The sequence below is a fragment of the Periplaneta americana genome, chromosome 12, assembly GCF_040183065.1.
Source record: "Periplaneta americana isolate PAMFEO1 chromosome 12, P.americana_PAMFEO1_priV1, whole genome shotgun sequence".
Classification (NCBI taxonomy): Eukaryota; Metazoa; Arthropoda; class Insecta; order Blattodea; family Blattidae; genus Periplaneta; species Periplaneta americana.
Genome location: NC_091128.1, coordinates 125,134,061 through 125,148,923, shown reverse-complemented (window position 1 = coordinate 125,148,923; position 14,863 = coordinate 125,134,061).

Sequence of the window (14,863 nt, the reverse complement as noted above, 5' to 3'; positions counted from 1 at the left end):
TTTTTTGAGAGCAGATTGGATCACACTGTAGCTCTCAACCGAATAATAACAAGCAATTCCCATATTTATTCTACGTTTAATTTCCTCCTGAGTGTCATTTATATTTACTTGTTACTGTTCATCCAAGATATTTGAAATTTTCCACTCCTTCAAAGGATAAATTTCCAATTTGTAAACTTCCATTTCGTACAATGTTCTGGCCACGAGACATAAACATACACTTTGTCTTTTCTGGATTTACTTCCAAATCTATCTCAATAATAATGATAATAGTAGTAGTAATAATAATAATAATAATAATAATAATAATAATAATAATAAAAGTAAGCTTTTCTTTGTGGTACAGGTTTTATCACAAACTTAAGTTATCATAGATATGTGTTATCGACCATTAGGCATATTTGACTATTCATCCTTTTCATTGGCTTGCAACATATAAGATGGAGACTATCAATCAATGAAGGACAGGAGGAGAGAAAGTAAGCTAAAAGGTACAAGAATGCGCGTCCTTCCAAAGGCTCTAGGGATTCATCTTAACATTTATGTGAGCTCCTAGCATAAGGGTCACTTGTCTCACTTCGTTCACATTGTCTTACTTAAGGGAAAGGCCGAAAAACCATAGTCTAAAACTGTAGTGCATACATTTAATCTTTTTACGCTCGCATTTGGGCAACTGCGCTGTGCACCACCATTTCCACTCTGCTTCCCGCGAGTGTCGAAAGATAAAATGTATGCAATGGGTAAGAAATGTACGATGTCTTTATAATATAGGTAAGATTAAGTGTTCTAATGTGTTGTGCATTGCCACGAAATAAACTAAACTGCAATGAATGGAAGTCAGCTGTATACTAATGCTATAAACTTGATATCTCTTCAGCTAATATTATTGTCCATACTACGGAATACGCTCGATTCAAGGGAAATGTGCACACTATTTCATCGGAAGTACCATTTGATTTATAACATTAAAACGCCGACGGCACTTACCTAAGAGAAACTTTTTCCTGTTGAACGTTCTATAGAATATCACAGTCTGTGAAGTCCTGCATGTTGAAAACAGTATTTTACTGAGGTTTATTGATCGTGATATTAATTTTTTATTAATAATTTTCTGAGAAAATGATCAATTTATTCAGAAATTTATTCCCATGCCAACTTTATCTTGTTTGCCTGTGTAAATATTTATTTAAATACTACTAATTACACCTCTCAGCTTATTAGTGCAAACGCGAAATGCTCGTGATAGTGAACATCAATATCGAATTGTTATAGAAATGGCACGTTGATAGATGTGTCAGGTAGATAGCAGGCATACCAGTCCCACCAACACAACTTTACTTGCCTTTGGTAACAGAGACTACAGCAATTGAGCTATGCAATTACTAGTGTGTGGTCAGGTATACATGGACCACAACTGTGCGTGGCTGTGACGGCAATCAGCTTGATATGTCAACTGAACATTCTCAACATAACGCCCAGGGGTTAGAAAGCAACCTGCGAAGTCAGGCAACGAAAGAGATAGTGTGTGATACAACACAATTAATCAGTGACGAAACAATATTCCTATTCCATAAGGATTACACAAGATATATCACTAAAGGATGCATACTTTTTTGTATGGTTTTATTTAAACATATTTGATAACGTTCAGTTCTATCACATTATGATTGATATTTCTTATGTATTTGAACAATCCCCCCCAAAAAAACTCATAAAATCATAAAATACTGTACACCTAAGTAGGAATATAAATTTTAATTTAGTTTTCTGGAACAGACACAAAATACATTTCTAATATTATATGAGATATTGCACTGGAAATTTACTCAATATACAGGATGATTCACGAGGAAAGGTAAAACATTTAGGATACGATATCTTATACCATTTAGAGTGAAAAAGTTCATATGAACATAGGTCCGTTTTCGAACGATGGCGGAGCTAGATGCATTTTTTGGTAAAAGTCTTTCCCCAATGTGAATCAGACATTACTATATGCTGCTGACGTGAGACAAGATCACCGATGAATGACGTAACATTGGAATCTCCATTGTGAGCGATATACTGTTCTCCAACCAGGAGATAAACCGTGAAAGGAATGTGCTTACTATTGCGTCATCTATTGGAGCGAAGTAGGTAGATAATATTACCGTTATAACGTCAGTTTAAAAATCACGCGCTCTCCTGCATATGTTATTTCCTGTATGGAGGAATTAAAAGACCAGGAGATTAACAGTGATCTAATTTTGTAACTAGTGTAGTATAAAATGTGTATATCAGTGTTATGGTTTGTGCTTTGTAAGATAGCCAATAGAGATACGAGTACCCACGTGTGACCTTATGACATAAACATTCATTCACAGCATCACCCCGCTTCGTTTCATTCCCTGGAGACTTTCTCGTGGTTGGAGTACAGTAGATAGGAGAAGAGAAACAAACCGGGTGGTGGGGCATTACAAATGTCACAACAAATACGCTATCACTTATCGGTTCACAGCAGTTCTGTCAGCAGGAAGTGTTAAGTTGTGTTTTTCAATATGCCTTATAAATTTTCGACTGCAGAATACGCCGATATTCTGTATGTTTATGGTTTGTGCGATGGAAGTACCTTGCATGCAGTCGCTGAATATGAACGATTCTTTCCGAACAGAAGGGTACCATATCGAAGAGTATTTACTGTCTATGGGGTTGGGTGAAAGACTTTGTACAGCAAAGGAACGGGGAAACGAGAGAAGCGCTAATCGACCGTATTTTGGATGCGGCATAAAGACAGCCACGTGCAACTCTCCCGAGCGACCAGCGCGATTCACGCCCGAGCGCAACAGTGCATTGAAGCAGGAGGAGGTGCCTTTGAAAACGCGCGAAAACATCGACCCCGACATCAAGAATATTAGGTATGTATGCATACGTGAATATAAACTTTAAATTTGTCCGTTATCTGTCTCTAAATGCGAGTTAGTACAATGGAATCTCAGAAGTTTTTGTGAAATCAAAGAGCCATATCTCCGTAACCGTTCGAAAACGGACCTATATTCATATGAACTTTTTCACTCAGAATGACTTCAGAATTCACATCCTAAATTGTTTACCTTTCCTCGCGAATCACTCTGTATAGGGTGGAAAGGGACCGATGCACAGAATTTAGGAGGTGATTATACATGTTAAATATAATAAAATTTTTATTACACTTTTCCTTCAATGAAGCACCTTAAGCAGGAAAAAAAAATAGTCTTTGCCCAATGTTTGCAGCGCTCTATTGCAGTACTGGCCCGAGACAAATGGCTGATTGCTATACAAACAGATAGTAAAAATAATCTGAACAGTTAATGTATTTAATCTTTTTTGCAAATTAAACCGTTTAGCCGTGAATTTAAATTGGATAATTTCGAAAATCGTTAAAATAAATCTTGCAACGCAGCGCACTGTCGCGTGTCTTCCTTCTTGTCCAGTCTTTCTTTCTCTGTGACCTAGGTAAAGTTCGGAGGTATTTTGTGTTTATTATGCTCTTAGACTGGAAGTCTGTAGCTGCTCTCGAGAGCGAGTTCGAATCCTGTTTGTGCTGATTACTTGATTCTTTCTCTCGAAGTTTTTCCAAATTGTAAGGCAAATGTCAGGTAATGCACGGCGAATCCCCGGACTCATCTCTTCAATTACCATCGCGCAATGCGCATTTCCATCTACAAGCACAGTAACCTTCAGGCTGTGGTGAGTTCGGAACATATAAAGAAAAAAGGAAAGAATGAAATACAGAGAAATAAGGATGGACGAAAACATAGGTAGTGATAAAAGAAGTGAAAGAGGTCTGCATAAGAAAATAAAAAGAAATTAAGAAGAAGAAGCTGTGAATAAGGAAGATGAAGTATTAGCACAGTCTAGTACATGCAATCACGAAGCTCAATACGTAGTAAATATTCATCCATAGATAGTTGCTAACCACTAGGATCGCTAATATCGCCTCATTACAGACAATGAGAAATAGTACCGGCACAGTCTAGTGTTTCTAGCACCCTCACAACTCAAGCTTCGTGACTGTATATATTAGACTGTGGTATTAGAAAGGGGACGAAAAATGAAGACAAGATAAAGACGACAGAGATAAAGAAAACGAAACATAGAGGGAAGGGATATAGAAAGAGAAAGATTTAAATTGTAAGAGAGAAATGAGAAGATGAGATGGCATAGAGATGAGGGGAAACAGAAACACAGGCGTGTTAGAGGAAAATTGGGCGTCTTGTTAAGTTTGCATTTCTGTGTGTGAGCAGAGGACACACATCATCTCGTGGAGCACTCTGCCCCGGACAATACTCCCCTGTTAACGTCTAATCCACCGGCTGGATTACAGCAGCAGATGACCACTTGAAAACGTTATCTGTATAGACAGTTGTCCGATCCTTCTAACGACCTAGTTCCGAAATTCTAATTTATCTCGTGTCTTAACCACATGTAATGTGACAGTTTCACTGAAAGCCACACACATTCAGCGACTCCCTTACTCTGCTTTATGTTACGTCTCAATGTTCATGTCTCAACAGCAGTAATAATTCGAAGAAGTGAAGTCGTTAAGAATGTAATTAAGTCTAACCGAAGCTCGTGTTCGTATCTCTGTCGTAACAAATAGTGTAGCTAATAAAACGTATTATATCTCTGTACAGCTCATGCATTTTGTCAAGACACTCGCGATGTGCAGTATGGGAACAACGTTTCTGTGGAGGGGGTAGGAGTAGAAGGGAAGGTCGGGCGTGTGTCTATCGAGTTCAAGGCAAAGGCTAACCTATTACCCTGTAATTCGTAAGTAGACTCATGCGATCTCGTGAGCAGCTCTGTAGGAAGAGTGGGGGAGAGTCTTGACAAAATACATGAGCTGTACAAGAAGGAGATAAAGGAAGCTACAATAATTAGGGGAGAGTCGGGTAGTATCGGACATCGGGTAATATCGGACAGTGCGTTTCTTTCATCTACCACCATATGGTAGTACCTGAATGACATGGTTACGTTTCTCTATGCGACATCACAGAAACGTAACCATGTCAATCAGGTACTATCATCGTGTGGTAGATGAAAGAAACTCACTGTCCGATATTACCCGATGTCCGATACTACCCGACTCTCCCCTACTGGGACGTAAATCTATCCAATATTGTGTAAAAGACAATAAAACTCTAAAAAAAAAATTATACTTTTTGAAGATATTGTTGACATAAATTTAAGAAGTCTGAACTAATTGCAGTGTAATTTGTACACGGTAAAGTGTTTCTGAAGACTTTTTATGCAGATAATTAAAATTGATAGTTGCTGCAAAAGGTAATATCTTCATACAGTGCGTCCCAAAAAATTGTGCACATACTTCATCATATATTTTAACAAATCTAGTAAACCGACTGCAATTCATTCTTGTCTTGATTGCCTTAAAATTATTAATGTTCAAGCGACACATGTGTTTTTTTTTGTATTTTTATTTATTTTTTTTTTTGTGGCGCAGCACAGGTAACTTTAATTTCTTGTATTAGATCCTACAGCCTTCTTGGTTTTTTTGGCATATACGATGTTATTTATAGTTCCCTATATGTAAAAATCCATTAGTGATAAGTCTGGAGATCGAGGTGGCTTCTCCATACTTCCTCTTCGTTCTACAAAACTTTGAGGGAAAGCAACAGAAAATCTCCCACATCAGAGTAAAACTCTGAAAATGTGATCATTATGGCATAACGACACCACTTGAAACAACATAGAAATAACACAAAGCAAGGAATATTTAATTAATCTCTGTAGAAGGCAGTTAAGCGCATACATTTCCGCTAGAAATCGAACCCACGTCTGACGGAGAAGACTGGTAAATAATAGCAAATCTTGGAAATTCATCGTTGACGCCACTCTACAGCAAACAAGGACTCATATTGGATTATAATTAATTATTACATTAAAGTCATAGGCTATACAGTATACTACACTGCAAAACAAAATATTTTATACTGTATAAACATACAGTAGGTTATAGCAGGAACCGCTGCGTTACCGCACTAATGACGGTGGAAAACCTGAACAAATGATATCCCATTAATACGGATAGTGGCACATTGAACTTCAAATGAGATTGTGGAAGTGTTCACCAACATATTCACAGGATAATCGAATCTTCTTGCGTTATATATACTGTGTACGTTTGAAGATGTTTGACGTATTCCGGATTCCATTTTCCGCATCCACAATTACATTCATTACGTTGGGAACACACATTACCATTAATGTGACCTCATAATAAAAGTTACAGATTGTAAGTCTGGAGAACGCGTCGGCCATGGAATAGGTCCTTTACGTCCAATCCATCTGCCGGGATACGGTTCTCCCACCAGTTGCTTGAGTACCATATAGCTTGTCTTCTGTGGGTGTAATGCTGTTCGATGACTACTGCAGGTCCCCACCACGACAATCAAGCAATTTTACTGTATCTCGATAAAGAAAGCTAGTCAACTGTAGTTTACGTGAAATAATTCGTTTTGCAGTATAGTGTGCTGTGTACCACTTTGATGTATTTAATTATTGATCGCTCTGTATAGCAATAGTCTTGTTCCAACTTGCTAATTGACATGTTTGCTCCATTAGCAATAAACGGTAAAACATTTAAGCCCTAAACATAAACATGTACGTCGCATCACTTAAGTATGACCAAGGAAGATGACTTTACAAACCAATCAAGTGGATCTCACTGATAGAGGGGGCCACGATGGAACTAGTCCACCGTTGCTTAAAGTTCAGTGGTGTTATTGAGTGCTTTTCAATACAAAATAAAGATTCATTACATTTTAATAAAGTTATTGTTTAATTTGCGGCGTACTTTGGCCGAAAAGCTAAAGTATTAGTTTTCTATGCTGTTAACCCGCTTCGAATACCGATTGGTCCATGTAGAATTTTTGGTGGACAAAGACGGTATTCGGCAAGAGATTTTTCCAGGAGTACTTCCGCTGTCTGCTAATTACTATGTATTTTATCACGTTTGAAATATTTCCACCCCTTTTCAAATGGACTTTACGTAACATTTCTACGACTTTCCTGCAAGGAACAAGATATCGACTGTTTGTATTAATTTAATTTCGTTGCAGTAATTATTTTCGTGTGTTGATATAATTAAATTTCCAAGCTTATCAATTTCAAATTACTGAAAGATCAATGTGTGTGGTGACAGTATGTCAAAACGTGAGGGATGTAGCCTATTTTATTAAATGTCTTTCCTTGATCTCCCCCATATTTACACTTTATATTTCGTGACATATTTTGAACGTTGGACTTCATCCCGTTACAGTACGCAGTCTTGCCATCAAACTGTCACGGCACTCAATCGTGAGACACAGATACTCAAAACCAATTTCTCTCGCTGCTGTCAAACGCATCGTATCTTCTTTGATTTAATAGCACGCGGCGAGAAATATAAACAGCGACGCTCCCTCTATTCTGCTGTCAAATCTTAAAACATTCTTTCTCCAAATATTTTTCAATATAAATTGATTTTAGACTGCTTTCCGAGGTAGAAAAGAAAATACAAAATCTTTTCTGTAATATTACCACAGTGTAGTATATACAGTCACGAAGCTCAATATGTAGGAAATATGCATCCATAGATAGTTGCTAACCACTAGGATCGCTGACATTGCCTCATTACAGACAATGCCAAATAGTACTGACACAGCTATTGTTCTTAGCACCCTCACAACTCAAGCTTCGTGACTGTATATACTAGACTGTGATATTACTTTAAATAAGGGTTTTAAATAATTTTGTCGTTATTATAAACATGGCTGATGTTATTTTCATGCACTCAGCTAAAAACATCTCGGGATAACTCTACTTTATTTCATAATTTCTATTTTATTTACTCTTTTCTTTATTATGTTTTTTCCTTCTTTCTTTTCCTACCTCTTCAACAGTTTTATATGTTTTTATTCCTTCTATCTTTATTTCTTCAGTTCTTACGTCTTGTTTTTGAAGTTTTTTTTTTAAGCAGCATGTATTTCTTTAATAAAATACAGTAATTACATTTCTTTATTTATTCTCGAGCTTGTCTCGTCATATTCTTTTGCCTTTCACTTTCTCTTTCTATCCAGTAAGTTTACAGAGTCAGTCAACGTATGTTAAAAACAATCAAGTTTTGCATTTTATATCTTTTCTACTTTTCGGGGTCATTCCCTTTCAAAGGATTAGCCGTCATTAGTGGAAGACACTCCCTATATAAGCGTGGGTGAGTTTTCTACTATTAATAGTACATTATGCAACGAGCCTATAATAATAGTAATTAAGACGCGAGTATGTTTGTTTATGAAACGAGCGCAAGCGAGTTTCATAATTTTCATACGAGCGTCTTAATTACCATTATAGGCAAGTTTCATACGACTTTTTATGCTCGACCATATTTCTAACTTGAAATTATTCAGAAGTATTCATTTTATTTGTATCTGACTGAAGATCGGAAGTGACCTTGTGCATAGCTCGTAAATTGTGAGATGTGCGCAGACGCGAAAGTATTGATTTTTTCCGAGGAACAATAATGTCATTGACCTTGATGTAATGTAGAGAATAACATGAACTAATTTTGATATAACCTGGAAATTGATTTAGAATTGAAAAACGAGATGACAAATTGAATTTATTTGAATATTATTTACAATTAACGCTAATTATTATAGTAACAGAACATAACCTTCTGCGACAGTTTTGGATTTCCAGCTCCGTGACGTTTCCCTCGTTGTCTTTCGATTGCATATCCGAGAATAATCGAAAACCTGAACTTTAATGACATGCATTAAAGAACTGCTACCAGGTGTATAATTACTACATTTCGGCATGGTCGAGCATAAATATGTTTTCGTAATTACCCCTTTCAAGGATCAGTTGCCATATAATGCTGGTTGTTTGACAAATAAGTAATTTGCCTACAATTTCATTATAAGCTACTAATAGGACTACATTTTAATTTTTGTGTATTTTAATTACCTGGTTTAAAATTGCAAAATACTTTTATGAGGCAAGCTCGTAAAGGTTCTCTTTATACTCGTTCCAAAAAAGATATGTTTATGAATGTGTCATATAATGTTTTTTCTACGTTAGTACAAGTTTACAATAAATAAATATTTCAAGTTGTTCCTTTCCTAGCCATTCGTATAACGGCCCAAATACAGTTTGTATTGTTTTGAGGATGGGTCCAATTACAGTAATGAGGTATTTCTTCGACTGGACAAGATATTTGGTGCTTTTTTCTCACCTTCGCAGTGGAGATATTGAGTCCTTACCAACAACAGTTGCACCATGTAACCGACAATGGTAATGCACCAAAAGATGAAAGTCACTAATAGTGTCACTTGAGTCCTCCTCCAGCTGGCTGTTTCAATTCTATGTCATCCTGTTGTCAGTGACGAAACAAACGTACTTGGAAACTGCTATGAAGTATATTCAAGGTATATTACGTTTTTAACAATATTTTAACACTAAAAAGTTTTTAAATTTTCATCATATTTTAAATACTTAAATGTATTAAAAAGTGAATTGATATCAAGACAAACAAAAATTCTTTCTTGTGAGTTGTAGGAAATAAAATGTAGGAGAGACTCGGCTAATTCCGCAATATTAAGAAATAGATCTATCATATTTTTATCAAAATGTTTATTGAAATATATTATCATGGTATGTAGACATGGACGAAAACTTTCATTACCAAATAAGATAAAGAGACCTATTACAACGCAAATATATTTTATTGTACATACATTACAGTTGAGAAAGAACAACTCCGGTAATTCCGCAACAGTGCGGATAAATAGGACTTGGCTAATTCCGCAGTAGTAAATAATTATGAAATACATTATGAAAGTAACATAAAAGGAACAATTTATATGTAACAATGCTCACTTTCTTCACAGCTGTGTAGCAAAACACGAAAAACAGCCAACTTTTGATGTTTCACTGTATTGCGACAGAGGTGTCGACCAATATCCTTGAATTTTTTTCTATAGCACTGCGGAGGACATGCCTCTTGTTGACAGCCTCTCAAAACTTACGTTCACGCTATTGTAAAGCCGCAGTAAAATCATATATGTAATACTGCGGAATTACCAGTACTGAGGAATTAACCGAGTTTCCCCTATTGGTTTTATTCGAGGGGGCAGTCAATTATTTCTTATGTAAGTTTAATTTAACTGTAGGTTAAAAACATAAAGCTACTTCCTTTACCTGCCATGAAGGCGCAGAGGAGCATGCGCAGTGTGTTGTAAGTGAAATTTACGCAATAAAGGAGCTCCAAATTTAATTTCCATATCTTTACATAACTGCAATAACATCTCTGGTCTCAATATTAGCGAAAAAATAGGACTGGAACTCAAGTAGCTATGATGAGGTTCCGAGAGATGTATTTGGAGTTAACAGAACAGAATCAAATTAAAATTAAACCTTAATGAAACAATTTAGACATGAAGAGCTTCCTTAGAAACAATGGCGACTATTGCTGCAACTGGCTACTCTAGGTCAAAAGACCAACATCGAAGTCCGACCATAAGATAAAAATTATGGAACGGCAAGAAAGAAAGCTGTGGGAGGATATCAAGAGCCGCAGCAAATGTAGAACACAATGCTTCAGTGAAAGGGGAAATATAAATTCGCAGATAATTCTCGTTAAAAGGTTCATTCATGTTTAAGCATTAAAACTTTCCTTTCAGTAGCCATCCATATAAAAAATTCAGTAGTGGAAATTGTTCATTTCAACATTACAACATTTTATTTTCAAAACTTTGTAAATAAAGCAACGAATACAGAAGCTTGTTAACGACCCGCTAAATGGGCAAGTGTCGATTGTTATGAAGCCTATGGAGGGATGAAATTGAACTGCATCAGCTGCTGCCATTCAAACGAGAAGGATGGCTACGGCTCTCACAGAAGAGAGCGAGGGTATAAAAATATATATATGAAATGCCATTAGCGTCACAACGAGCCCCCATCAAATTCCACGAGCGACTTCATAATGAAGGAGTGTTCGTTCTCTTCATGATGGCTGCGTCTTGCAGTCTGCTTATTAATTCACAACCCCAGTTCTACAATACAATAGCATTTTTTCTGTCCATTCGTCCAAATTCCCTCTCTTTTATATTTTCTACTTGAAAAGATTCAGACGATGGAGTTAAATTATATTTTCAGATTCATCTTTAGAGTTGACAGCTTGGCCGTAGAAGTCTTTCTCTTCTTTCTCCATTAATTTTGTTTTCCATTCAAAAGACTGGTAGCATTTAAACTGTGATGCAGTGCTGTAGTTCTGGATGTCAAGATAATCATGTCATTTATAAAACTATAAAGTTGTAAACAGGATTAAAATTATAGAAACTATTCATATTAAAATGGAACACATCTTTCAAATGTTCAATTTCGGATAAACTGTTATCTCTTCAAAATGAAAGTCTTCTGGATCAGAGGTCTACTACCGGCAGGGAAGTGCAAATTTATTTCCCTTTAAACGAAATATGCCAAAAATTTTCATTGAATGGAACATTTTTTGTGCAGGCACAAGAATAATATGACATAACTCCGCAATGAATTCATCGATTATCATGAAATAAGTTCTTGGTATATTATCTTAGTGTATTTCATCAACAGTGATCTCACTAGAGGTTTTGATTTATCTAGAGAAAATCAAAACTCGAGTGGGATTTAATTGACTATTACACGATTAGAAGAAAGTATATAAAGCTTAGAAGACATGAAGTACTCTAATAATATAAAATATTAATTGACTTACTAAAATTCTATTTTACTAATGTTAGCTTCACCATAACGTTTGCACGGAGCCCCCATTTTCGGTTGACTATCTATGCGGGAAACAATGATGATCGAAAAGCATACCGTAAAGAATTTGCATTTTGAAATATTGGCAAACACAGAAACAAATGCTAGGGAAGTCATAAAAACAAACAAATGCTAGGGAAGTGATAAAATTGTAGCGATGAACAGCCATGATTGGTTGAAACACATCCTTCCGTGCCGTTTTATTGGTCAAAAGTAGTATGACTGAGTAAATAGTAAAAGTGTAATAGTCATATGCGCAAAATGGAAAAAATAAATGATTGTAATAATGCGTCTACAAATTTAAAAAAACGCGTCCAACACTGCGGTGCATCTATCTGCCCCGTCAACATCCAGGATTGCCGTACCACCATTTATTTTACCTGGGCCCTCCCCGTCCAAACCTACAGGCAGTAGAGCACCGCAGCGGCCTCACTAGCCTCTGCGGACGAATCCCCGCCTTGGGACAAGATGTTATCCTGGTGTAGAGACTAGCTTAGCTCGGATCAATTTTCAAATGTTCAAATTCGGATAAAGTGTTAACTCATCAGAATAGAAGTCCTCTGGACCAGAGTTCTACTAACGACAGGGAAGTGCAAGTTTATTCACCTTTAATGGGAACATTCTGATTCCTCTGCGATATCTTATTGTGTATTTGCTGTGACAGCTCTTTTCCAGCGAACATTTAGAAAGAGAAAGTTGTGTGGCTATAGAACTATAGACGAATGATCATAATCAACTCTTCACATTTCTTGTAAGGTTTGTCATTGTCTATTATGTTTAACTAGTGGCTTGTGCAGCTAATACTGCAAACTAAGTTCATTAGAAGGTCAAATAAAATTTTATCAGGTTTATTTTCAATGAAGAATATTCCTACCAGTCATTTTAAAAGTTATGTGCTTCCATAATAATGAAACATACTCTCTCTGAATGGTTTTTTATGCCAAATACTTTTTTTGAACCTATCCATCTTCAGTTTTTCAGTTTAAAAGCGAAAACGTAAGTAAAAATGTCAGGACGATCAGTGGATTTTTCATGTGGGAGTAAAGCAGTAGTAGCTATTTCAGGTCATTGTGGATTGTAGGTGAGAGTTAAGAAAATATCAGGTTTGCCATGCTTTCGAACAATAGACATAGCATCTTGGTATAGCTGCTGCATTTTTTTGTGAACTACATTGAAATGTAAAGGGTAAAATCATTTTATCCTGCTAAGAGATCTTGCTGAAATGATCGGGAGACTATAAAAATTTGTAGGTCTCTTATTTATCAGTAAGTAATACCTTTTGGTCTTTCCTTAGGAACTGTAATTTTTGCGCTCTCTCCAGACAATACTAGAGAGAATCACGCATATAAATATCCACACCACACCGCCATTAAATATATGAAAAAGACCGACACCACTTGATTAATGACTATAAAATATTTCATTTTTAATAACAATAATTTTAATCTACGTAAGTTTTGTAGTTTTCAGTAACATATTATACTATATATATTATAAACCCGTCACTCAATAAATTGTAGAAATGAAGATCTAATTTAAGGTGCTCTCTACGTCTACATATATAACCCCAAAAGGTGTGAATTTCATATCACCTCTAGGCTATATCCTTAATATGTATGTATATTAGTGACAAATACATCATGGCATTAACTATAATAATGTTTCACTTTTAATGGTGATAATGTCATCAAACGACCCCAAGTTTCGTACTTTTTAATATCCAATACACAGCTGTACTCAGAAAATTATACTCAACAAAATCAGACTTGTAAATTATTTTTAGTAATCTTTGAAAGTTTTTAATAACCAATTATAGAGACGTTATAAAAATTACAGAATTGAAGATCGAGATATTGTTGTCATTATGATGTCAAAGAATTTGCTCTAATTTGCTCTATCTTTGTGAGCAATCCTGCAGGTCATAGCCTTCGTGTAATATTGTTTATTATAGTGTGTGTTTTGTTTTATTCTGAAATGCAATTAATTAGTTCTCAAACTGACGAAAGATGGATTTTGGAAAAAAGGAAAATGATGTAGGAAAATTAACATTTTACTGAAAACTACTATTTTTCTGAAAAAACTTTGGGTTTCAAGCTTCAAAATGGGGGGGGGGGTCATCTATTAAAATCCGTTCAGCCGTTTTCCCGTAATTTCCATTGCCAGTTCAAATTTATATATATATATATATATATATATATATGTGTGTATTTTTGTAGTTTCCTAATTGTAATAAATGTGTATTTCAATTTAATTTGAATTTGAAAAAAAATATTACTTCTTAGAAAAAGGCGTTTGAAAGCTCTTGACAAAACTGAATCCTCAAAATATTATTTTTATCGTTTCTCTGTAATTGTATTTAATTTTCAAATTCTAAGTTTATACACATAAATTATGTACATTAGGCCTATATATGCCTTTTTCTCAGAAGTAATATTTTTGACAATGTGTTTTGCAGATAAACCGACGAAATGATAGATTGTGAAAAGACGCAGTAGCGCCTTTGAGGTATGAATAAACGCACATAAGCATACAAATGTTAAACTACTTAAAAGTGTGAACTGCTAATGTCATACGAATATTAACAAATTAGAGCTCCATCTGCAGAGGAAAGTTTTCGAAATACTTTCGGGATTAAATATTGAATAAATTAAAAACACATTCCAGCTTGTTGGCTGAAGAGAGATGTACGCAAACAGTTGGAACTGGGAGAAGGAAATGAAAAGTGAAATGGAAGAACTGCTGAAATAATTAAAGTAAAAAGAGAAAAAACATAGCAAAGAGAATGGAAAGTAGGGAACATGGAACCTATTCTCGTCGGTGATTAATGGCCAAGTAGAAATGTTTTCGCCAGCATCGGAGCTGGTGCGAAATTGCTCAATACGGAAGGTCACACCCTAGGCTGCAGCATGGTCGTGGTGTAAACAAGACAAAGTGTTTTAGTAATAGTGCTTTATCGATTTGACCGAAAGTTTTCAAACTGTGAAACACGTATCTGAAAAGTTTTACGAAACGAATATTGTGATCGCTAGCCTTGACTTTAATTAAGGCG